This window comes from Dermacentor variabilis, chromosome 7 (assembly GCF_050947875.1).
Source record: "Dermacentor variabilis isolate Ectoservices chromosome 7, ASM5094787v1, whole genome shotgun sequence".
Taxonomy (NCBI): domain Eukaryota; kingdom Metazoa; phylum Arthropoda; class Arachnida; order Ixodida; family Ixodidae; genus Dermacentor; species Dermacentor variabilis.
Genome location: NC_134574.1, coordinates 93,210,612 through 93,237,326, shown reverse-complemented (window position 1 = coordinate 93,237,326; position 26,715 = coordinate 93,210,612). Strand labels below are relative to the sequence as shown.

Below are 26,715 nucleotides of genomic sequence, written 5' to 3'. Positions count from 1 at the left end.
CTTTATATACATTGATTGCTTTAAATTGATTATCAAGGCGAAGTTAGAACGCAGGCGAGAGCTTACGCGGTCTGGGAGCGTGCGGATAGCGCAGGCTTGCGAGATTGAGGATGACGTGGCGTGGCGGCGATGTCCTAACGCAACTCTTGGTGCGGCAGCTCAGCAGCAGGTGTTCGCGTTGGCCTACTCGGCTCCGTGGAGGCGCGCAAGTTACGTTGCGCCGCAGCCAGCGAGAATTTAGGGTTTTATTTCTCTGCTAAAGGCACCAGCTCTTCCGCTCATTCAGCCGTGCGATGTGTTCGTATCAATAAAAATGGAAGGTGGCCGCAATATTTCGCTTAGGTACTTCTTAGTGGCACTATATCCCCGGCCTTGGTGTTGTTTAGGTTAAGCGACCTGGAATTCTGTCTTTAACGTCGTCACAATGAATATCCATCAAGAGGCCACGCTCGATACGTACGTGCTGCGGAAGGTGCGCTATTGAATTGATATACTTAGACCTACATACCCTTTGTGTGACCTTGGTAGACTGATAACTAGAGTTTGATCAATGATGGGCGCATACGAATATAAAATACGCCGTGCAGTAGTTGTATCTACGGCTATACTCACAGTGACACAAATCCTCTGCTCGGCAGACAGTAGCTAGAGCCATATATTTGGCGCGTGTTGACCAAACCAACATAAAAGGCTAGAAAGTACTAATGAAGCCGTGGAAGAGAAGAGCCAGATAATGTTATCGTGTTAAAATTGCCACGAAACTTAATATGCTATACTAGCAGTTAAACAGCGCACTATGGGAAAGGCAGGAAGCACAAGGCACAACGCTATTAACAATTGTAAATTGTTTAGGGCGCAACATGCACGCATCATGCGATGAAAGTCATATTTGCTTTTTCTGGGTACAACATCCCTTTTGTGAAATTCCACCGCTTGTGAAATTTACATAGTATTCAGTATGAGGCATTTGCCAGTATGTCAACGCTGGGAAGCTTGAATTTTAATGATGAATAGCCGGCAGCTATGACGTCACCGCTATAGAAAAGGAGCGTGCTGACTTTATCAACATCAAAGCGGCCTCAGGAAAAGAGACGAGCACTAAGTCCACAACACTGATTGGGGGCGCAATACGAAAATATTGGCAATGTTAAACTCGAAGTAGTGCCAATTGTTTAATCTATAGTAACTGTCCAAATTTATAGAAATATGACACCTACACGCTTTGGGCAACCGACAAAAAGCTTGTTGAGCTACACAAAAAACGGATTGCGCTTAATAAAAGATTGTTTAGAAAAAAACTAGTTATAGCTGCTTCCAAACAGCCATCTAGTGGTCATTTAGAAAATACGCGTGAGTTCGGTACCGAATAAAATGTGTTTCTATGTCAGTATGTTGCCGGGGCTTCCCGTTCTGTCACCTGTCTGCCTAATTAACTGAAAATTTAGGCCTGATAAATAAAAAGAAATGCATCGCTATTTGCAAGTTAATGCAATTTCAACTTCGAGCAAGTTACTAATTAATACACTCGAAATTATTTTTTTTATGTTAGGTTATACTGTTTGGGTTCTATAGCGCGCTGCCGACTGAGTGACTTTATTCCGCATACCTCAAAGGCATACTGCACTCTAAAGCCGCCGCATTCTGTATACCACTAACTATTCTGGATAACGCTCACATCGCTACCGAAGTTTTGAACATTACCTAAAATACGGCGTAACAGGCAGAAAGCCAGAGCTTTTTGTAAATATCAGTCTTCAATTTCTACTCTTGTTACAAAGCAGAAGCCTGGCCCAAATATTATGCTGCTTTCTTCTTGCATCTGCAGCGTACATTATAGGAATATTTATTTAGTGCTGAGAGAAAATTGTTACTACAACGCTACTCGTTCTCTGTTTTGGAAGATGCTTTCTGCACTGTGTATAAGCTCAACAAGATATATTTTGATTGAGTTGCTTTCGCAGCTAGTGTTTCGGGTTTAGCAACTTCACTACCAGGTGTAGGCGTTTAATGCTTTTTTTCTAATGTTTGTAGTTAATACGCATTGCAATCTCTCATCGTTTTTTGAAAGCACTGTATATAACAACCCAAAATTGTCATCTCGTTTCAGAGGCACGCCATGGTGACAAGGACAATGACCCCGGCTATGACGACTACGAGGGTGAAAATGAACCTACAGAGGGAAGTGGCCCAACGGCAAGGCCCAGACTTCAGCGTCCTGGTTCGGGTGGTAACGGTGAATTTGAGCCAATTCACAAGCTTGATTAGGTAACTAATCGAAACCGAATTTTGAAATTTTTAATACACATGCATAACCAACATCTATCAATTTGATGTAAATAATAAATGTATTCGCGTTTATTTTATGTCCCCTGCCAATGTGAAACAAAAAATATGTATATTGAGAGAGTGCGCTGAAAGTTGGATTCCACATCGTACTCAAGATGTATTAACTATAATTTATAGCGCAATTTTGACCCATATTTGTAATTAAAACATATTATAAAACAATGATACGATGTTAGAAGCTATAGTTTGCAAAAACCGAAGGTCGTAGCAACGGCTCAGTGCAAGTGTGTTTTGTTTAGGAAACTGAATTATTATTAACCCGATGGGGGGGGAGCGTTGAATACCCGTGAAATTGTACTCATCGGCCTACGTTCATTGCTCCTACAGCCCCAAAACCGCGTGCTCTTGGAAGGTTAAAGTTACAGGGACAATCGCACAGGTGTCTATAAGTCCTTCAAACCTACTCATGCTAGACGAAGCCGCACTCACTCCTCGATAAGGTTTTATTTTCTAGCAAGCATTTCGGTTTTTGCAAGATATCTTTTCTGACGTAGCAACTTCCTAACATAATCCCGTGGAAAATTTTCTTTTGCAGGCCAGAAGTTGTTTCGCTCAGAAGCGTGAATTGCTGGGTCCGTTGGTTAGCACCTAAAGAAAAAAAACTGCGAGAAACACATCGCAGGAACAGAAATTGGCAAACACCCACAAAGCCGCCGTACTTACAATTGATTCACTGCAACATCGACGTATTTTTAAACACCGCTCGTCCTGCTAAGCACACATGCAAATGTTTTCCTCAACAAAGAGTGTGCTGAACATGATACAAAACCTGAAATTTAGTGATAGCAGTTAAATAAATTTCATAGAGTTCAGTAGGCTTCTATTTTCAAAGCTTGTAAGATTTTAAGCCTTGAAGAAATGCGCTAACCTTAAATTTATTAGCTTGATAAATTAGAGGGACAAACCATGTCAGAATTTTCAATATTATCCTTAATAATAAATCTGAACATGTGAAAATTGTTTTGTTATAGGCCAGATGGAAACATAGCACTCAGCTGTGAGCAGTCATATTAGGAAATGCGTGCAAGTACGAATTCGAGAACTTTTCTGTAACCTATAAAGTTATATTCCAAACAACTTTATTGACTTTGGAATCTCTCACAAATACAAATGAGAGATCGGCGATATCTATTTTTGCAGTAGACTTACATATATGTAAACTTCGCGTTTTACTTTTCGTAGAAGTATTAGTTTCCAGAACGTTCGTGAAAGATAGGCAGACCAGACAAGAACACTCCGCTTGCTTAATCGGTGAAGTTTTCCATTATTTTTCAAATAGAACAAATTATCTTGAAATCAAAAATGGAGTTTTTTTCAAAGTATTTCTGTCTTTTACATGTATGTGAATCGGAATACTGGAGTTGAACTCGAGATAATGCTTCTTTCGAATGCATAGTTGCCTGTTAAACTCACCACGAGATCATACCTACGATTTTATCAGGCGCTATCTGGCCATATATTTTGGCGTGTGTGTGTGTGTGCCTGTGTGCGAGTAAAGCAATAGTGCTGAAGGTCTTTTTAATTAAAGCATAAAAATTACACAAAAATTGAACCCAATCAAAGCGTAACTAAATTAAAACATATAACGCTGAAATGGTAACGTAATGCAAATCAAAGTATACGCAAAATATACGATGGTGCAGATGTAAACGGAGCCCACATCTACGCCTTACGTGCACAATTCTCTAACAAATTCAGCTACTTAGAGACGCTTTCTCTATACACCTTGCTTGCTACTTGTATGTGTGACCTCTACCCAATAAGCCATTGCCAACATCTTCTTGCCACATGGAGTCGTGGCAGAAAAAGAACGTCCTCTCCAGAGCAGGCGTGTGTCACGTTGTACGTAAATTAGGGAGCAGGTAGCCAAGCAATAAACCGTGTCTAACCTCAACACAACGTTGTTCCTTGAGTTGGGACCATCCTTGTGCAATTGGCGAGGAAAGAAAAAAGCCAACCGAAAAGACCTTCGCTTTCAGTCGATCATCATTCTCTGTTATCGTATTGAAGGTATGATTATTTATTGCAAAGTTTGTGCTCTACCAAAATTGTGAGAGTAGTGGAATCTCTGCATGCACCTTGGAGGCCCGAATCACCAATGTAGTAGAGAATCATTCACTTATGTGTATCACAACAGGAATGTTATCAACAAGATCGCGTTACGCTGCGTGCCATTTATCATTGTCATGCACATGAAAACAAAGTCGACGGCTCAAACAGACGTACATGACCATGATTCCTTACACATGGCACATATCCACAAACAGGGGGTTGGGTGAGAACCAGGTTTGTTGTTGCAAAACAACCAAGAAAACTGGAACAACGTGGATTGGAACAGCGCCATCGCCGCGACGACGTCAACAAATTTACAAGAAAAGCTCACGCTATTCAAAGGTGTTACCTAAGCAGCAGTACTGCGAATGCAGGCAAAAATGAAATCGGTAAATTGTCATAGGTTTCCCAGCGTGATTTTGCTCGGGATATCAGTAGTACTAGAAGCTTGAGGTTCAGATTTTTTTGCAACCCTCGTCAAGGGCTGCAAAATCGAATTATAAGCCTGCAAAGCATGAGCTCTTCAAAACAACCGCCTCCTTACTATATCCCTAACGTGGATTTGAGCAAAAAATTATTTTTAATAACAATAACTGGGAAACTGCGCTTACGAAAGAATTGTACTCTCCAAACTATTGGCATGACTCAACTTTAGGTTTTCGCCTGCAATGTGCCAACAGTTCTTCGAATACCAAGCCATGCATTGATCTTCTACCTTGCCCTGAGATATATCTCTGTGTAGGATACACGTACACGATGACCGTATTTCTAAGGGGCATATAAAGGAAGGAACACTCTAGAACTTTGATTATTGGGCTTGATATAGAACCCTATGAGTTTAAAATTCTTCCTGATTCACCCGCTATGTACACCTATAATCCGATGTTTTGTTCTGTGACGTAATATCCAACATTACATATAGTCTTACAGCGGCAGCAGTTGCGCATGAAAAGAGAATTTTGCTTTGTCCCTTCGTCACATCCCACCTATGCCGTCTAATAATTAATTCATTCTCTTACGCTGAAGTGGGACTGCCTCGTCATAGACGAAACACAACGATGATTTTTTTTCTCTTCGTCACTTCATCATCCTTAGCTTCACCATTGCACACTGCATTGTGCAGATTAAACTGTCGAAGAAAAGCAGCAGCTGAGCAGCATATAGATTCGTCTCTTAGAACACGCGTACCAGATGTCAAGGTTGAGTGCCACCATCAGCTGAAGATAAGTGAATAATTTCTAATTGTACTCAGAGTTCGAGTACTGCACTCTCATCTGTTCTCTGGAAGTCTCAGCCTTTTGGGCAGCGGATAGCCACTCTGATGGTGATGTGAAAGATAGTCGGGCTAGCGCTAGTTCGACTCAGGAGGAACACCGTCAGTGAACCCAGAGATGATGTGGTACTGTTCAAGTTTGGTCAAGGCACCGTGTCGTCTTTTGTCATCGTAGTGTTCATTAATGGTCAGTCCTCCTTTCAGCCGGTTGAGGGTGAAATGGCGCCAGGCCGTTGGTCGTTGGAAAGAGATCCCGCATACCGCCCTCGATGTCTTCCCATGATTCGCCGTTGCCGGATATCCCTGCCAGGTGCCACGATAACACTTGCCCTTCGATGCATTCGTTGACGCGGCAGACCCGGTGGCGCTGTACCCACGGTGTTTCAGCCACCTTCATCTCCAAAATACGGAGGCACTTGTCTGCGGGGAAGTCTTTTTGCGGACTTTGGACTTTGGAATGTTGAGTGGAGGCTGCAAGGTAGCCATGGCGTGTTGATGGGGTTCATCCTGTCGACTTTTGTAATGCCTGAAGCAAGAGACGTACCCCATGGCTGAGATGCTATACGTTTATTCTAAAACACGTGGCTTCCTCATTGTTCGCTTCTCCAGCCATATTGTTCTTTAAGCATCATATATATATATATATATATATATATATATATATATATATATATATATATATTGAAAATTGTCCAGATACTTTCGGTTAGGTAAAACCGTAGTTAGAAAAAGAGAACGACTTGTCTCGTATTTTATGTTAAGAGGCAGCCTCTAGAGCCAGCCTAACATGCCCACCATATATATATATATATATATATATATATATTGAAAATTGTCCAGATACTTTCGGTTAGGTAAAACCGTAGTTAGAAAAAGAGAACGACTTGTCTCGTATTTTATGTTAAGAGGCAGCCTCTAGAGCCAGCCTAACATGCCCACCATGTTTCAACTTCTGCGTTTACTTTCTTTCGAAGAACCCTAAGCAAGGTAAATTGTAGAAGTCAAGGAGAAAAAAAAGCAAACAGTGGTTACTTTTCAAACTGATATGCAGTGTGTACATGTGGTTTAACTAATCTTCTAATCATATGCATGGAGAATAAATAATAATAATATTTGGGGTTTTACGTGCCAAAACCACTTTCTGATTATGAGGCACGCCGTAGTGGAGGACTCCGGAAATTTCGACCGCCTGGGGTTCTTTAACGTGCACCTAAATCTAAGCACACGGGTGTTTCCGCATTTCGCCCCCATCGAAATGCGGCCGCCGTGGCCGGGATTCGATCCCGCGACCTCGTGCTCAGCAGCCCAACACCATAGCCACTGAGCAACCACGGCGGGTTGCATGGAGAATAGTTAACTGAACATATTCACTGCTTACTAAATGTTCAGTGTCATAGGAGAAATAAAACACTTGATTAGGTTAGTTAGTATTCAGCGTTCTCAGAACGATACTCTTGTTCACCGATATTCCTGAATGTGAATGTGCGTTTTTTTCTTTACAGATCACTGACCATCGGGCAAAAAGGAGATTTATTGCGACTACCCGAGGCAACGTCTATGTCACCCACGTTTAATGTTGAATAAAATTACAGCATGGCATCAAGTTTCCTGTTCGTTTGCGTACCAGTCAAGTTTCCTGTTGATAATATTGTTGTGACGCGGAGACAATCACGAATGTTGTTTATGCAAGGCGAATTCCGAGGGCACCAGCTGACACTAGAACATGTCGGTGGAAGCGTCCAAGCAACAAGAACACTTTTTTGTCATCGTCTCTTGTGTGCACGTCCTGTTATGCATCGCGACACTACTCCGCCAGGGTTGGAGCACGGACTCAGTGCAAGCGATTATGGCCAGGATTATGTCACGTAGGGCTTTAAATGGAATACATGAACAACATCGGTTCTTGCTGTATGGACGACGGTCCTGGCTCTTCGGGAGTCATCTCGCACGTCACATCCGACAGCTGTCTCATGATTCGGTATGGACCTCAGTTTTGCGACAGGTGTTTTTCTGATTGGCCCGCCGTGCGAGATGGTGACCACAGGAGCACGAGGGAGCTAGGTAAATATTGCACGTCCCTATGGTGCGTTTTTTAACGGGACTTTTGGGAAGTCTGGGAATCAATCAGCCGAGCGCGGGCAATCCGACGGGCCTGTGCTGCCATACCAATCGCATCGCGGGCATAAGCAGTGTTGGAGTACAGTGTCCAGGGTAAAATGGGGTAATGGCCAAGCAGTAGATAAAATGCTGAGTAACCTGTAGCGTTATGGCGAGACGAATTGTACGTGAAGGAAACATATGGAATAGCGACGTCTCAATCCTGGTGGTTTGGAGAAGCGTACATAGCTAGCATGTCGGTAAGCATTCAGTTATGTCGCTCTGTCAGACCGTTAGTCTGTGGGTGGTAAGCAGTGACTATTTGATGCTCAGTGGAGCACAGGCGGAGGGTATCATCATTAAACTTTGACAAGAAGCAACGTCCGCCATCTGTGAGTAGCTGACAGAGCACCGTGGGGCAGAATGACGCTGTGCAGGAGGAAATTCGCTACGTGAGTAACAAACCTTATTGGCAGAGCTCCCGTAGTGCCCAAGCACGTGGCCTAGTCGGTTGCAACCGCAACCCATTTGTTGCCCTTCCTTGCGAAAGTGAAAGAGCGAAGTAGGCGGAGTCCCACGGGAAAGAAAGGCTCTGAAGGAATATGAATGGGTAGTGAAAGTCCAGCTGTAGCCATGGGAGTGGGCTTCGGGCGTTGGCATATGTCGCAAGCAGTCACATACCGCCACACAGAGCTGTAGATGTCAGGCAAAAAGAAACAGCGCCGGACTCAGTCGAAGGTGTAACACCGAGATGCCCAGCGGTGGGTGCGTCGTGGAGTTGTTGAAGCACGCTGATTTGAAGTTGCCCCGGTACAACCAGCAGTAGGTCAGCACCATCAGGGTGAAAGTTGCGTTCGTACAGGACTCCGCCTGAAATAGAGAAGAGACGCAGGGAAGAATCAGCAGTTGGCGAACTTAACGGATCTATGATGCTCCGCAGAAAGGTATCACGGCGATGTTCATCGCCAATGTTGAGGAAGTCTGAGATGAACATAACGGTGTCTCGGATTCGACGACTGTGGCTTCCGGTGGGTCAACAGGGTGGCAGGACAAACAGTCGGTGTCGAGATATAGAAGGCTGCACTTGTACAATACAGAGAAACTGTAGTATATTAGGAGAAATGCCCAAGGCCCAAGATGCACTGTAGAGTTCTTCAACAAGGAGAGCCAGCAGAGCGCGTGTTGGTCGCTACCTGCGCGGAAATAGTGAGCAAATATGTATAGGCCAAGTTTTCCTATCGCCCGATTCCGCGCTAGGCGCTCTCGCTCCGGTATAGAGTAGTTGCACTCGGTCGTGGACAGAAGACAGCCTGCATAAGCGATAGCGCACTCTTCCCCATGCTGAATCTGGACAAGAACAGTGCCAATCCCGGGACCACTAGCATCTTCACGGATTTCAGTGTGTACTGAAAGGTCAGCATGAGCTAAAATTGGGGAGCGTGTCAAAGGTCTTATGAGTGCTGTGAAGACTTCGGCCTTACATTACTCCCACGCGAGAGCGACTTCGTTTTTAAAAGCTCGGTAAAAGGGCGCGCAATGCCAGCAAAATTTTGAACAAAGCAACGAAAATAAGTATATGCCTTTGAAGCTGCGAACCTCCTTAACTGAGCACGGCACAGGAAAGTCTTGCATGGCTTCAACTTTAGCCGGGTCAGGGGCGCTATAACGTAAAACTAGGGCGCTATAACGTAAAGCTATTCCAAACTTTTCTATTACAATTCTGCAATCATCCCTCCGCGATTGGTGAAAAACTTTCTTGGACCACCCCCAATTAACTTTTCTCTCGCGCGACGTCACGAAAACCGCGATAGCTCCCCATCTGATATAACGTGTACACACGGATTATGCATGATTTGACCAAACAAAAAAATAGTTATTTCTGAATCGACGCCTCTTCGCCATTAGCCCTTGGCTATTGGTCAAAAGTTTTCGGACTGCGCCCACTTCGCCTGCCTCTCACGCGACGTCACAAAACCGCGAAAACTCTCCGCGTCAAAGTGACGTGTACGCGATAAAGATGCATTATTATGCCGAACAAAACTGAATTTTCTTCTGCGGCGCTATACCGTAAAGCTATTCAAAACATTTCTATTCCAATTCTGATATCAGCCCTCCACGATTGGTGAAAAAATTTTTTTGCCCACCCCCACTTCACCTGTCTGTCACGCGACGTCACGAAAACCGCGATAGCTCCCCATCTGATATGATGTGTACACACCGATTATGCATGATTTGACAAAAAAAAGAAAAACAGTTATTTCTGATTCGACCCCTTCTCGCCATTAGCCCTCGGCTATTGGTAAAAAGTTTTCGGGCTGCACCTACTTCCCCTGCCTGTCACGCGACGTCACAAAACCGCACAAACTCACCGCGTCAAAGTGCCGTGAACGCGATAAAGATGCATTAATATGCCGAACAAAACTGAATTTTCTTCGGAATAGCCGCAGGCTGTCCCGTTCCGAAAGGAATAAAAGATGGCTGCCGCCGTTCACTGAGACTCTGGCTACTCACACCTGCCGGAGAGCATGGGTGTATTTGCGTATAATAAAACTTCTTGCGTGGCCGTGTAACGTTTTCGAGCACTTTCGGCACGTTTACCACCCCATTCGGCCAACTCTTCTTTCCTGAGGGTCAGTTTTAGCGTCATTCTTAAGCGTCCGTTGCATGCCGCCGTGATTTTCGACCAGCCACCACAAGCTAAGTAAGGGAAAGCCGACCAATCGCAGACGCCGGCACCACCCTCTTCATCCGGTTATCGATGTTCAGTGCACTGGCTCTGCCCCAGAGAATCCCTCTCCACTTGAGCGTGCTCCTCGCCTCTTGTCAGCCAATTAGATACAACAAGCCGCTCAGCGTAGGCAATTTTTTCTTAATATTGTCAGGAACCGCATCAGCAAATAAATCCAGAAAGCTCGTGGTTCCCAAAAGAAGGGTGCTCAAAGGCTCAGAATATTCAAAGTAGATGTAAAACAATCTCTCATAAACAGTCGACAAAATACAACATCCTCTCGGTAGACGAATGATGCGACCTCCCACCTGCAACATATATCCATAAAAACACGCCGTATGCACCATTCGCCCTACGTACGACGCCCTACGCATTCCGTCTCCATAAGCATAAATTACATATTGCCCACTCAGGGTACGGTCAGACAAACATTACATTGCAAAAAGCAAAAAAAAATATACAATAGACAGCACATGGATGTGGGTTTCAAAAAACTTCTTCAATTTAAAGGTAGCTCGAAACTTTTTTATGTCTTAGATTACAAACTAATTTTTATCCTCCTGATGTAGCTCACTGATCAATGATATTACAGAAGCGTCGCGTTTTAAAACTCATCTCAGAATTTGCTTACTAGCATGTGCTTTGAATTTTGTATGGTACATGATTTTTCCTTACACTTTTTAATTCTATATATCGGTTTGATATCATGCAAAAATTACATATTTGTTACATTTATTACTTTCCTTTAGTGACTTGGGGATTGCCTTGTATAGTTATTTACATTTATGCAAATTTGACGAGCTATGTGTACTTGCATTGCACTCATCTGGCCTCTGTAACTTGCACGAGGTCCTGTAAGGCTCTAAAACCCTTTAGTCTCGGCTACCTGTCTCAGCATCATCATAGAAACAAAAACAAGCAAGTTTACTCAAATTAATCTATCTATAATATTACGTTTTGTTCCACAATACCCGCTGGAAAGAGTGAAGTAAAATGCGAAAATCTTTTAGGCCCTCTCTAGATTCAATAAATGATTTGTAATTACTATTTGCAGTAATAATGGTTTCAAGCTTATCTATGCGAGATAATTGCTGCAGCAGTTACAAGTGCAAGGCGGATACACCACTGAGACGTCTCCACTGTTACTGCGAATTCTCAGTGAGAACACACTGTACTACATGAGTGAAATCTTTCTGGATGTGTGTGAACAAGTGCAGCCGAAACATTGTGTAATCCGCTTTGGCAAATGTAGAGACTCTGCGTCCTCCTAACGACCTTTGGCTCCTCGGCGGGCCAAGAATTTTCTGAATAAAGGTGCCTGCGAGTACATTTAGTGGCATGCAGGCAGGTGGCAAGCCACGCAGAACGTATTGATGCCGAAGGCCACTCATTACTTTGCTCACTTTGCACGGCAGCATACATCTCACGGTTAATAAGCGCAGAAATTTTTACTTTCCATCGACTGTGGAAAACTTGCTGACGACCTTTCTTTCTTTAGAAAAATTGTCTGCTCAAAAATAATTGAAAGACACGAAAACGTTCCTTTTGTCAAGATTGCAACGAGACTCTCCAAAGGGTCTTGTCGTCGCTTCATTGTTTCGCTAATTACTCTGTGTCAAGATAATGGAGTTGACATGGTAAATTTATTTTCGAGGCCGGATTGCCATCGCGGCAAACGCTTTGGTAAGCCTTACTACAGGGTTGTAAGGTGGTGGTAACAACTTTATTGAGATTCTGCTCAATTACGAAAGAGTTGAAAACGACTAAAGATATTTCTGCTATATTACGTGCGGTACATACCACAGCCTAATTCCTGACTTTGGAGTGTAGAGGAATGATAGCTAACATTTTTCCGGCATTTTGTTCATAAATCAGAATAATAAGTTCGAGGACAACTAAACCATTCCTGTGAAAAAGCGTTCCTGGTAGTACTACGTGAAAATTGTCATTTATATAACGTAAAAACAAAAACGGCTCCTGAACACTGCCCTGGGGCACGCCTGATGTTACAGGAAGAAAGCTGGAATTGTTCCCATCAACTGAACCAAACTGGGCACTATATGTCAAGTAGTCCTCAATCCATAAATAAATATATCAGGCAGATTTATGTCCTTAATCTGTGTAGTTAGCCTGTGATGAACAACTTTGGCAAACGTCTTGCTAAAATAAAAAATCTAGAAAGGGGCTGACAGACAGAACTGTAACAGACAGACAAAAATTCACTACCGATGTCTTCACATAGACGCCCACAGGCCTGTCGGCACACGCGCAAAGTCTAACGGAAACCGAGCTCGAATTATGCCAGGCATGTGGTAATAAACCTGCCAAACGGACACACACCCCACGCAAATCTACCCGCAAAAACACAAATATATGACAGCTATCGCAAATCAATAACTCTTCTCTCCCACGAGGCACCGCTTTCCTACAGGCTAGAAAACTTATCAAAAAACACGCCAGCTACACCTCCCATCTGAAAACCTATAGAATCTTCACACAGAAAAATATAATCTCTAAAGGTCTAACACTGAAGGCTGCACCAGCTCTAGGAACATTACCACCACCCCATCATGCAAATTGGCGAACGACAAGGGACAATGCCTAACTGTAACTTTTCAATATCCTCAAGGAACACTGCAAAGAACAACTCGAAAGTTTTAGCCGCAGACTTCTGGACATTGCCCTGAAACCGGATGAGAAGAAAGATTGAGAGCATTACGACGAAAGACAGTCGAGAAAATCGGTTCAAAAGCAAAGGAAAAAAGAAAACTTTAATAAAAAACATTCCAGGCAAATAGCCACCTCACGTCAGCAAGAGGGACCTCGAATCGAGAAGTACCAAACATGACGGAAACTTCCACAAAATAAACGAGTCCATTATCGTAGACATTTCAAAAACAATAAGTAAAAAAGAAATAGGCGTGCTCAGCAAGGGTCTAAACGTTTGTCCCACGAACAACACAATAAATAAATTCGAGCTCACAAGGACCTCTCAGAATTTTCCTGATGAATGCGTATCGACACTTTTTGGCAGACACACCAGACACCGGCACGACACCACTTAGAGCCCAATCCACTTGCACTTCCGAACCAAAACAATCAATAGAACTTGACATATACCTTAAAACTGTCACTAAAGAAATTATAAGCCAATCCAAGACATCTAAGCGACCTAAATCGTATCATTTCAAATCTTATTTGCCGGAATGACATAGTTCTTAAGGAAGCAGACAAGGGTGGGAGTATAGGTATTTGGTCAGCAGAAAAATACAAGCACGAGGCTTACAGACAACTAAACAACCCAGAATATTATCATAGGCTAGATAACGGCCTCACATTACCCTACATAGCGAGAATTACCAACAGGCTGAAATCACTTTTGACGGATGTATTGATAACACCGTCAGAATAAATTTTTTTAAACCAAGCAACAAAACTGCAGGGTGCTTCCACTCCTCCCTAAAATTCATAAAATTCTATCCACTGAAATATACACCGCTATTATCCCAGGTCGCCTGATAGTATCAAACATCAACACCCTACAGAAAGCATCTCCACATTCCTTCACTGCTTCCTTGGTGACTTGCCAAAAGCACTTTGGTCATTTGTACAAGATACACCCCACCTGCTGTGAATTATGGAGGACTTAATACTAAAGACACAATATCCCACAACATAATTCTCGCAAAATCAGACGTCATGCTCCTGTACACGAACGTTCCAATCGCTAGTGGTGTATTTCGATAAAACAAATCCTGTCTAAACACAATGTACAAAACTCTACTGAAGTCTGCGTGTCTGTCCTTGAATTAGTTCTAACACATAACTACTTCGGGTTTGAGGAGAGTTACTACCTATCGATAGATGGGACAAGCAAGGCTACGCCTTTTGCACAAACCTACGCGAACATATTTACGAGGGTTCTAGAAACAGATTTCTTATCGCGCTGCACTAACAAGCCTAACACACACCTACAATACATAGACGACATATTCATATTCATATACTTTTTATTATGCAATAATTATCAACTTCAAGTAGTTTTCATTGATTACGAGAAAACGTTTGATTCAGTCGAAACCTCAGCTGTCATGGATGCATTACGGAATCAAGCTGAAGACGAGCCGTATGTAAAAATACTGAAAGAAATCCACAGCGGCTCCACAGCCACCGTAGTCCTCCATAAAGAAAGCAACAAAATCCCAATAAAGAAAGTCGTCAGGCAGAGAGATACAATCTCTCCAATGCTATTCACAAGGGGTACAGGTAGTATTCAGAGACCTGGATTGGGAAGAATTGGGGATAAAAGGTAATGGAGAATTCCTTAGGTACTTGCGATTCGCTGATGATGTTGCCTTGCGTAGTAACTCAGGGCACCAAGTGCAATGCTTGCTCATTGTCCTGCGCAGGCAAAATAGAAGGGCGGGCATAAAATTATTCTGCAAAAAATTAATGTTTAAAGTCTAGGAAGACAACAGCAGTTGATGATAGGTAGCGAGGAATTGGAAGTGGTAAGGGAATACATCTACTTAGTGCAGGTAGTGACCGCGAATCCGGATCATGAGACTGACATAATCAGAAGAATAAGAATGGGCTGGGGTGCGCTTGGCAGGCATTCTCAGATTATGAACTGCAGGTTGCCATTATCCCTCAAGAGAAAAGTTTATAACAGCTGTGTCTTACCAGTACTCACGTACGGGCAGAAACCTGGAGGCTTACGAAAAGGGTTCTACTCAAATTGAGGACGACGCAACGAGCTATGGAAATAAGAATTATGGGTGTAACGTTAACGAATAAGAAAAGAGCCGTTTGGGTAAGTGAACAACACGAGGTAATGACATCTTAGTTGAAATAAAGAATAGAAATGGGCATGGGCAGGACATGTACTGAGGGGGGAAGATAACAGATGGCCTATAAGGGTTACGGACTGGATTCCAAGGAAAGGGAAGCGTAGCAGGGGGCGGCAGAAAGTTGGGTGGGTGGATGAGATTAAGTTTAAGTTAGGCGGATGAGTTTGTCGGGACAACATCACCACAATAAGTACATGGCCGGGGTAGTTGGAGAAGTATGGGAGAGGCCTTTGTCCTGCAGTGGGCGTAACCAGTCTTGTGATAATGATGATGATGCTGCCGCTGCTGCTGATGATGATGATGAAGTATCAACTTTTCATAGCAACGCAATAAAGGTAGTAGAAGAAAGTTACAGGCACGCACGGTCCACGCAGCAGTCAGAGCGTAAGCTGGAGGAGTGGCTCCATTGAAGCTCCATCTTCGGTGTCACGCACTGCAGGGTCTTCGTGGCGAAGTGTGGTCGCGTAGTTTTTACGAGAACGATCTGAACTATCCAACCGGCTTCGACGTAGAGCTGCGGCTTTGTTCCACTCTCTTTACAGTGGTCTGCTGAGCCCCATATCACATAGTTGCAGCCTCACGCGTGCCTGTACGATTTACTTCCTCTGCCGGGGTTCGTAGCCTGCGAGGAGGCGCCAGAAAGTATACCGAAGAGTAAACACAGGTATCTTGATTACATGGCGCACATGTCATATCACTTGACCCCTGACACGGCAAGTTGCTGTTGACAACAATTATGATGGTTTCTTGGCGTCCTGTATGAAAGGGTATGGTGACCAATAGTCACCTAGCCTGCTTAGGTTAAACAGATCCAGCTACATGCTGCATGCAGTGGTTATAAGCAACTGCTAGATGTCGGGCAACTGCAGTGCCAGGTTTCTCCGTATCGATGCTAGTGGCGCGCATGTCAAACGGCAAAATACGATGGTATTGATGATGATGTTTTAAGGCAATCTCTTTGAAACAGCGATAATAAACAGTCACGGAACCTGCTTGACTGATTCAGGTAGGACCTACATCTTTTTCATTACAGAAGTATTTATACATCTTCGCATTCTTTTTTTTTCTTCTTGGAGCATCCCTTCTACCGCTACCAGTGTATTTGCTACATGGCGTTTTGTAGTTGCTTAATAATACGCAACTACAAAACGTACACATATCGACGCTACGCGGCATACATCTCACATAATAAGGCGACTGGCACGATACGATGCTAATGTTTAGGATGATTATTCATTGGCCACCCTTTTCAAACGCGTGGGTGACATAAACCTGTAGTTAGCCTAATTTATTGAGGGACAAAATGAATTTAATCTAGCATTCTTCTGTACATCTCCTTAAACTTCCTTTTCTTCCTCAAACGTCCTACATGGCGTTCTACCTGCTCGAATAATATGGAGCAGCAATGCAAAACGTTCATGCATCGATGCTACGCTGGGCGCATTTAACATAATTTGTATCCTCACGCGCTGGGACGCGGGTATAGGACATTTTCCCGCTGCCTGCTAGCAAGAGCTGGCCTGGCTGAGTGGTAGAGTAGGCTGAATCCCCCGCAGTGAGCCTGCGTTCGATCCCGGTGGCGTGTGGCTGTTGTTTCTCATTCCCGACAATAGCTGCTACGGATATCGGCGCCGTCGGTGGACACCATCGTCACCCGAAGCGGCTGGTGGAATGAGCTCGTAACAGCTTATAAATTACTTTGCACTCTGACAGCTTGAAAAGTCAAGAGAGCCCGCATTTTAAAGGACAACATTTGCGCAAATGCTGCTGTTGTCTCATGTCAGAATGTAATTCAGAGACGCAGTACTACTACTTTTGCACGCGGAGAAAACCCACAGGTATCTGCGACGCCGCATCATCAGGTTGACCAATACGATCATTTTAACAATAAGCAGAACACATGAAGTCATGTTTGCCTACAAGGTTACAAATATCTGTCTTGAGGATATTTTATTACTAACAATTTTTCGACTACTTAGGAGAAACACGCCTTCGTCTGCACAAACAAGCAAATGAGTATACAAATTTATTGCTATACACGTGCTGCAAATGTTGTACAGTGGTAAAAAAAATCTGGATATCATGTGTGTGCGTATATAAAGACAGCCGTCCAGAGGCCTTTAGCATGCGTATTCATAACGTTTCATGGTCTGGTGAGCTGGATTACTTAGTTTGTGAACAATTGTAGACAATTGAGGAATCTCCTCCACTTTACGAAAACTGAGCACCTATTCTGCATAAAACGTTGTCCGCGTCAGCAACTCAAAGTCTCCACTGCAACAATTATGTCGTATTATGAACTTGATACAGTGAGAAAGGAAATGGGAAGGCAATAGACCATGTATAAGTCTTTAAATAAATGCATGTTTTGTCCTCTATGAGGAGCAACAAAAATATTATTGTGATTCATAGTGGCAAAAACAAACGTTGCAAAAAATTAAAGAAAACAGACAAATATTTTTCAAGTCTTCATTCTGTATTTCGCAAGTGATCGGTTTTTCTGACAAATGTTGCTTCTCGCGAGGCAATGTTTATAAGAACCGTACACTATACTGCGATTCATGTAATGGTAGTCTTCCACTAAAAAATTCAATAAGAGATATATGCGGTTGTATACTGTGTCTCAATAAAGCAACATGTCATTTTGAAAGTTCATTAGAAGTTGGTTTATAAGAGCCTCTAAATCCAAGTTTCCTGTGCACACAAAGTGTTTTCATAACTTGTGCCAAGCGGTAAATATGCAAATGCTGCGAAGCCGAACAGAACGAAAGGAATATTTGCCGTGGCCTTGAAGCTACCCAGATTATTTTTTCGTTCCTCCTAAATATAAATTAGTCTTAAATAAATACTAATAAAACTTCTCAATTGTTATCAATAAAAAAATGACAATGAGATAATTGTAGAGCAGCATGAAGGTCTCCTGAACAGCTTTCTGCTGCTCAATACGTGCTGTATAAAAAGGGTTTTCCTCGCGATGTGGTACATAAGCGACGAACTTTGATAACGCCTATGCGGCTTTCTGTGCCAGGCTCATCAGTCATCACGCTTGCCCAAAATCTGTTCATAAGCAGCTGCAGCTGGCTTAGTGCGGTCACTTGTAACCTGACCTTATAGTTGTTCACCGGTAGCCAGACTGCTGCTCGGTTACATTGTCATGCACTAAAGGCATGCGATTCGACGGTCTCACTTCCTGGACGCTGCGGGTATCCATTGCAACATAAACTGGCTATGATGATGCGATCCGGTTACACGGCTTCAGGCTTTACCGGTGCCAAGGATCCACGAGCTCACGAACACTCGAGCGAGGAAGAGCCCGTTGGAGACTTCGACGTGCCAGAGCCAGAACAACGCCCCTCATGTCTGCGGCACTCGGGCAAGCAGAACCTTTTAAAGCCTCTTCTGGTGACTGGCGAAGTTATGAAGAGCACATTCAGGATTTCTCGCCAGTTAAGAAGGTAGAAGAGAAGCATACAGTTAACGTCTTCATAGCGCCGAATACCTATCAAAATCAAAATTATCAAAATTTTAACTTCTCCCGAGTCTCCAACTAATAAACCGTTGAGAGAACTGCTTACGCAGCTCCGCAGTCACCTGTCGCCTAAGCCTATCCTTATGGGAGAAAGTGCGAAGTTTCACTGCCACTCCCAACAAGAGCAAGAAACAATAGCGCAGTATGTAGCTGAGCTCAGGACGCTAGCGCAAAATTTTGAGTTCGGCGCATTTCTGGACGAGGGTCTAAGGACCGGTTTGTCTGCGCTCTACTGCGAGTAGACGGTCAACGTCACTTGTCCTCTGTAGACAAGAAATTAACCTTTAAGCAAGCAGTCGACCGAGCCACAGCCCTAGAAGCAGCGCTGAAGTATGCATCGCCTACGAATGGGACTTCAGCTGCAGGGTCCGATGTGCACAAGATATACCTATCTATGGAAACGCCGGTCTCGCGCTTCCGCTGTGCGTCAACAAAGTAATCTGCGAGCTCTTTCATTGTAACAAAAAGGGACCTATTCAGCATGCATACTGCAACCGTCAAGCAAAGAAAATTCGATAGAAACCAAGACTACAATTGCTAACATTAGCCGCGTCGCATCAGCGATGGCAGAGCGTCAAGGCAATGGAAGTCACTAAAGAAGAGGCACTTATGCATCATGTCACAGACGAAGAAAAGCCCTTCAGTATGGAACTGGATGCTGGTACTGCCGTATCGGTGATATCTGAGCCCCTGTTCCGTTCACAATTTCCGAGTGTTGCTCGGCGCAGAACTATCCTCACGTTGGGAACTTCCACGAACGCACCCAAGAAAATTCGCAGCTTAGCCCGAAATTCAAATAATCAATTGGGATATAAAATTAGTGGACAGCTGTACAAAGAGAGGATCGTGGTTTTTTTGGTCTTTTAAACATGTAAATATAGGAGTACTATAATCGCGGACAAATTTTTGTGGCTATGGAGGAAAATGTACGGGTACGTAGCTGGCTGCACATCAGTTCTTGCGCCAAGTAGTCCGTGATTTTATACTGCTTTTGTTTGCTCAGAACAAAGGGTGAATCGATACAGCTTCCACGTGTGACGATATTGTGTTTTCCCAGACCCGGAAAAAGCCGAAATATAAGTTTTCCTGTATATTCAATAGTGTGCTCTGTCTCCCTTAACTGTTGCTGATAAGGTTTTTTTGTTTTCTTCTTCGCAGCTTAAAATAACGCGGATTAAATCATGGACTCTTTTCAGAAGCGCTCTCACTTCTAAGCGCTTTACCTCCGTAGCTTTCCTTAATAGGCGCAGAATATGGTCCGCAAGTGTCACTAAATTAACGAACATGGTCTCACGCGAATACAAGCCAGCATGAATACGTCTCACTCAATACCCGTGGAAACTCGCTGTCAAAACGGTGCAGTGCGGAAGCGCGGCCGCACCAAAAAACTAGGGAATCAGCCTTCGTGAAGCCACTGGAAACAATGCGCACTATGCATTGTAAACACAGCGCAGCGTAGACACTGCCGCTGTCGCGGATGGCTTTAAAGATATAGCGGCGTAGCAGGGCGCATACGGCCACCCGGTCGCGCCGCGAAGATTTGTTCGCCCATAGTCTTAACACTGAGCCTCACGGGGACGCCTATGGCAGAACTGCTCATTCTGTGTTTATATAATTGCTATTACAACAAAAGAGGATATCCGTAATGATACATACGGCTCCGTATAAAACACATGGGGAGTGTCATAGTAGGATTGCAGCAACTGGAATTTGGGACTGGGTCAACTTGAAATTAGTGGTTGGGTGAACTTCGAGTTTGTGTTTGGGCCAACCTAATGTGCAAGGTGGGCCAACTTGAATTGGGAGGTGGGACAACTTAAAATTTGGGGTGGGACAACTTGAAATTTGGACATGGGCTAAATAGAATTTACAGTGGGCCGACTTTAAATTTAAACGTCGGCCGACTTAAACTTGGGCGTCTTTTATAATGAACCGCTACCAACTAGCACAACAAGAAGTGCTTTTCAACTTGGTGTTGACTGAACTCGAAATCTGGGGTGCATCAACTTAAATTAGGGGTAGGGCCAAATTGAAATTTGCGGGTGGCCGAACTTAAATTGCGAGTGGGCAAACTTCAAGTCTCGAAGTGGGCGAACTTCAGTTTTATGAAGGGCCAGGTTAAAATTTCGCTTTGGCCAACATAAATTTAGGCGTGGATCAACTTAAAGTTTGCAGGTCCGGATGGCCCAACCAAAATTAGGGGCTCGGAAAACTTGAAATTTGTGGGTGGCCCTACTTTAAATGTGGGGTTGACACAGCTGAATTGCGTGGTTAGACCAAATTGAAATTTGAATCTGGACCAACGTGACATTACGGAGTGCCGCAGTGTCCAATTTAACGCAGCTTGGCACCATTCGAGTTATGAACCGCTCGCGGGCAAACGCGTTGCCCGCGAGTGACAAGGAACGCGTACCTAATAAGGCTTGCCAGAGCGACGGCGAGGGTGATGGCTTTGCGGCGATGGCTTCGCGGCGATGCACTCTCTTCACCATAGGTCGGCGCGCTCACTCATGAGTGCACTCATTCACACTTACTCAAAATCATTTCAAAGGTTTGAGTGCGAGTGCGAGTGAGTGCCACGTAGTGCGAGTGGAGGTGAGTGGGAGTGCGAGTAAGTGCCAGGGAGTAAGAGTGGAGGTGATTGCGAGTGTGAGTGAGTGCCATTGAGTGTGAGTGGAGGTGAGTGCGAGTGCGACTGAGTGCCAGCGAGAGTGAGCGGAGGTGAGTGAGATTATGAGTGAGTGCCAGTGAGTGTGAGCGAAAGTGAGTGAGTGTCAGTGAGTGTGAGCGTAGGTGAGTGCGAGTGCGAGCGAGCACCAGTGAGTGTGACTGGAGGCGACTGTGAATGTGACTAAGTACTGTGAGTGTGAGGGGAGGTGCGTGTGAACGTGACTGAGTACGGTGAGTGTGAGTGTGAACGTGAGTGAGTGGCTGTGAGTGCGAGTGCAGGTGATTGTGAATGTGAGTGAGCGCGAGTACAGGTGAGCGTGAACGTGAGTGAGTGCGAGTACAGGTGAGTGTGAAAGTAAGTGCAAGCGAGTGCAGCTGAGTGTGAACGTGGGTGCGTGGAGGTGAGCGGGAACCTGAGATATTGAGTATGGGTGAGTGTGACTGTGAATGCGAGCTTGTGAGCTGAGGTGACTCCGAATATGAGTGTGAATGACGGTATAGATGTGAGTAAGTGGTCGTGAGTGTTAGTAGACGTGTGTACGAAGGTGAGTGAGAGAGCGCGATTAGACGTGAATAATAACGTGGTGAGTATATCAAAGGTAGCGCAACAATTCAAGACGTTTAAAGTTCCCTTGAAGAGGGGGACGCGACAGCTCAAACGTGCTACGTTCGCATCAAAAATTATGGGAGGCTGTTGCTGGCGGGACGCTATCGAAGACGAAGTGGACGCAGCATCGAAGGCACGCACATATGCCGCGTCCGAAATCCTTCATATAAAACCCTGTTTAAGAGCATGCGCTCGATTGACCAGTAGTGGCTGAATTCGGCAATAAGACCGAAAAGAGAGTGGCTGAACGGGTTAACATGTGGGCCTCGCAACTCATGTTTCCTGCGGTCAAATGCCCGGCCCGCAATATTATTTTCAGGTTAACATCTATTTATTTATTGCTTTTATGGGAAGTTTTCGCTCACAGCCAACAGACTTTGACAACGCCGACACCGGATTGCCTGGGGCCCCGCGAGAAACAAAAACAAATGGGCATTTTCACGACTCAGGCTGATGAGCACACCGCGGGGTAGCAAATTCTTCTGGAAGGAACGCATTAGACGAATAACGTGCACAAGGGAAGCCTCCGTCGAGTACGGAGGAAAGAGATTGTGCATATAGAAGGGATAGGGGTTGTAGCCCCTAGTCCCCTGAATAGCGGTGTTATATGCCAATGTCACAGAAGGAGGAATTTTATCCCAGTCCGCGTGGTCAGCACGGACGTACATGAAAATTATGTCACGAAGCATGCGGTGCAAGCACTCAAAAACGCCATTTGTTTGCGAATTATCGGTAGAAGTAGATTTGTGCATGGTATCAGCGACCCGAAGAACTTCCTTGGGAAAGAATTTGGGAAATATACTCCTGGCCATGGTCACCCTGAAGAATGCGAGGAGCCTCCTGGCGCAACACGATTGAGCGCAACAAAAAGTCAGCGACCTACGAAGCGATACGGGACTGAAGAGGTACAGTCTACGCATATCTTGCTAAATCGTCTGTCGAAGTGACAATCCATGTGTGACAGGAGGTGTTAGAGGCAAGGGACACTATAAATCAATGTCATCAAATTCAACAATTCACTCCGGGCAATGGACATATTGTGTTAACCCGGCAGGAGGGCATGTCGAGCGTTTTCAGTGCTGACATGACGCTCGAGAGGCAACGTACTTGGTTACCGGTATTGGTAGGCCAGGCCAGAAGCCACGGGTCTTGATGCGGGCGTAGGTCTTGTGGAAGCCTAAGTGACCAGCCGATACGTCGTCATTAAATGACTCTAACACTTGAAGCTGAAAGTAGCGAGGTAGAGCCAGAACCCACCGGTTACCTGTCGAGTCGTAAACGTACTGGTGTAGCACACCATCATGAAGGGGGAATTGTCGAAGCTGGCGTCGTGATGGACTGGTTGTATCGCCTGGCGAAACCATTAAGGCGATCCATGAGAGTTCAGTGGTAGCAGTAGGCCAGCTGAATCCAGGAAAAGTTAGACCGCGGTGAGAGCATAAATTGGTCCAGGTGAGTTAAGGAGAGCTGTTGTGAGGCAAACGCAGAATCGGAACGACATGGTGGGGAAGACAAGGGCTCGTTGCCGGGAGGGTGCGAGAGTTGGCAATGAGGCCATTCGGCTGCACGGTGATGACTTTTGCCAGACTTGTACTGCACTGTACAGGCATATTCCTGCAAGCGGAGTTTCAAGTGTCCAGAGCGTCTTGACATGCTTTTTTTCATTGATGAGAACCTTAACAGAGCTTGGTGGTCCGTGGCGATGGGGAAGTGGTGGCCATAAAGGCATACGCGAAATTTCTGAATCGACCAAAATATAGCTGGATGCTCTCGGTCTGTGATGATATGATTCCACTGAGCTGGAGAAACTGTATGGCTGGCGTTGTATAACTTGCTCTTTGGAAGCAGGATTACGTTGCAGAACTACTGTTTCAATACCTTGCACGCTTGCGTCAGTAAGGATTGTGGTGGGAGCTTTGTCATCGAAGTGACAGAGCACTGGTCTGGCTGTTGCTTGAGAGCTTTAAAAGCCGACTCGCTGTCTTCAGTCCATGTGAAAGAGGCGCCGGTAACCAGTAGATCGTGTAGACGAGCCGCTATTGCAGCATATTTACGGGTAACTCGACGAAATTAGGACGCCAAGCCGAGGAAACCATTTAAATATTTCTGCTGCTGTGGCCACGGAAGCTGGTGAACAGCAGTCATATTTTTCGGGGTCTGGCTGGATGACGTCCTTTTAGACGACCTGGCCCAATACTTTTATACTTTTGATTGAAAATGTGTATTTTTTGTGTTGGTTAGGAGGCCAGCATTGCAAGGCACTCGAGAACTTCAGAGTCTAGAGGAGAAGACGCCAACATCATCCAGATAATGGAGGTAGCAGGTCATTGTCTTTCATGCCCTCATATGTGGCTGGAACAATTCAAATGCGAAAAGGCTTCGTCTTAAATTCATAATGTGTATCCGGTGTAGCATACGCGGTCTTTTATTGTGAGTCGTTCATCGGAAATTGCCAGTATCCTGATCGAAGATCAAGGTTGGAAAAATACCGCGCTCCCAGTAGACTTCCCAAACTGTCGTCAAATCAAGGTATGATATATAGCTATGTCTTCGGTTGTGCTATTACTTAACGCTCGATAATTGATGCAGGAGCGAACGGCACCACCTTTTTTTCTTTACGAGAACTATAGGAGAATCTCAGGATGTAGATGAAGGCCGTATTATCTATCGATAATGCGGCCTTCATAATGCGGCCGGTGAGCATCGTCGACTGCATTCGTGCCCTTTACGTTGTGCTTCGACGCAGCATTTCTCACCTGCTTGCTAGCGGCCTCTCTTCTTTGTATGCGTAGCAGTATTAACTTTCCCTGTGACATACTAGGCGTTGCGCGATCGACATCAATGTAGCATCGGCGACCACGCTCGCGCCCTTTTCTATTTCTGCTTCGACGCAGCAGTGCTCACATGCATGTTGGCGGCCTCTATTGCATGTATAGCAGTATTACATTTCCCTATGACACACTAGCCGTTGCACCGTAGACATCAACGTAGCGTCGGCAACCGCGTTTGCGGTCTGTGCTTGCGTTTGTGCTTCTACGCCGTGGTGCTCACCTACATGTTGACAGCCCCTTTTCATTCTTCTACAACAGCGGGAGGAACACAGTGAGTATGGTCATCTACACAAGGCCCATAACAGGCAGCGGAGTAGGGAGTAGCGACTTATTCAAGCAAACAGCTTGCCCAGTCTACATCAACTCAGTAAAATAAACCTAACTACGCGTAGACTTCTGGACGTCTGTTCATGGTGTTCTAACAAACCCACACTACATCATATCACATGGGAGTGCCTGGAAAGGCCTTCACACATTAATAGCCCATACATTACTGCACATCCACTTATGCTAAATAGGCAGTGGGAGGCATGGCTTGCGGACGAGAGAAAGGGGAGCCAAGTGTCTCTCGTTGACCAAGCCCAGCGAGCCGCTCGCGTCAGTGGAGCCCTGGACTCTCAACCTGGGCCCGATGACGCTCGCTTACTTTTCTTTTTGAAAAATAAAGTTTCTTTCCTTCTTTCCTTCTTTTTTGAATGTGTAGAAGCATTACATTTCCCTATCACACATCAGGCGTGCTCGCTATTCCTCTTCCCCGAGCCTTTGCGTCTGCAGCGTTTGCGATTTTCCTGCGGCACATCAGGCGTCGCACAGTCGATATCATTGTTAGGGAGTCTACATGCAAGCCCTGTTTTAGGGTGTTGACTCCACCAAAATTTTTACCACTTTTTACCGTGAAATTTTTGTGAGCAGCCATTTTAGTTCCGAATCTCGCTAGAAGTCGTGGCGCATTCCTGCTTTTTTTTCAGAGGCTCTGATGTACTCGTGTTGGAACGCGAGCTATCAGCTTTACCTAATTTACTTTAATACTAATGCATTCATGAACATGCATCCATATTTTTTATACTAGTTGCGTTTTTCTTTTATTTTAACGCACCAAACATTTGTTTTGTCGCATGTCGTGTGACACGTATAAATCATCAAATGTTAAAGCACGCAGTCATGTTCGCAGTAGCATTATCTAGCGCCAAGAATGTGAACTGCATTAAGTGTTGTCGTCGCCTTACACTGGTGCGTTATATACTAAGAGTGTTTTTGGAAACACGCAGTAATAAGACTGTTTCCTCTTTTAAATAATATATAGACGTACCGCCTACTGCGCTAAGAAACGCTGATGTCCCGAGCTGCTGAGGCCAAAGTTTATTGAAGAAGGTTAATAATTATTGTTCCACCTCACCGATAATTGCGGGAACCGTATTCTGTCGGCTGATCTTTCGCCGTGTTGTATCCAACATCTCATAATTTGTCGGAAACATTAACGCCCTAATTTAGATGGCGGCGGCAAGTACTCTTAGAAAAGCTGTCACCACCGTAAAACAGCGCATTCATGTATGCTCGCTAATCAATGTAGCGTGCGTGGTCGCGTTGACGCCCATTCCGTTTGTGTTTCGACGCTCGCTATGCATGTTCGCGGCGCCCGTGGGTTTGCGCGTAACTCGCTTTCACGAAGTTAAAGGTCACTGTAACTTTCTGATGCTATGAAGCTCCGACCACGACATTCACGAATAAGGAG

The 26,715-nt window shown here is 44.7% G+C and overlaps 1 long non-coding RNA gene across 1 annotated transcript; it reads left to right on the top strand.

Annotated features, from left to right (window-relative positions):
- Positions 1–2,112: 2,112 nt before the first annotated feature.
- On the top strand, positions 2,113–7,274 carry LOC142587639 (uncharacterized). The gene is made up of 2 exons (XR_012829598.1): positions 2,113–2,265; positions 7,174–7,274. It is a non-coding gene; the product is annotated as an uncharacterized LOC142587639 (long non-coding RNA).
- The last annotated feature ends 19,441 nt before the right edge of the window (positions 7,275–26,715 follow it).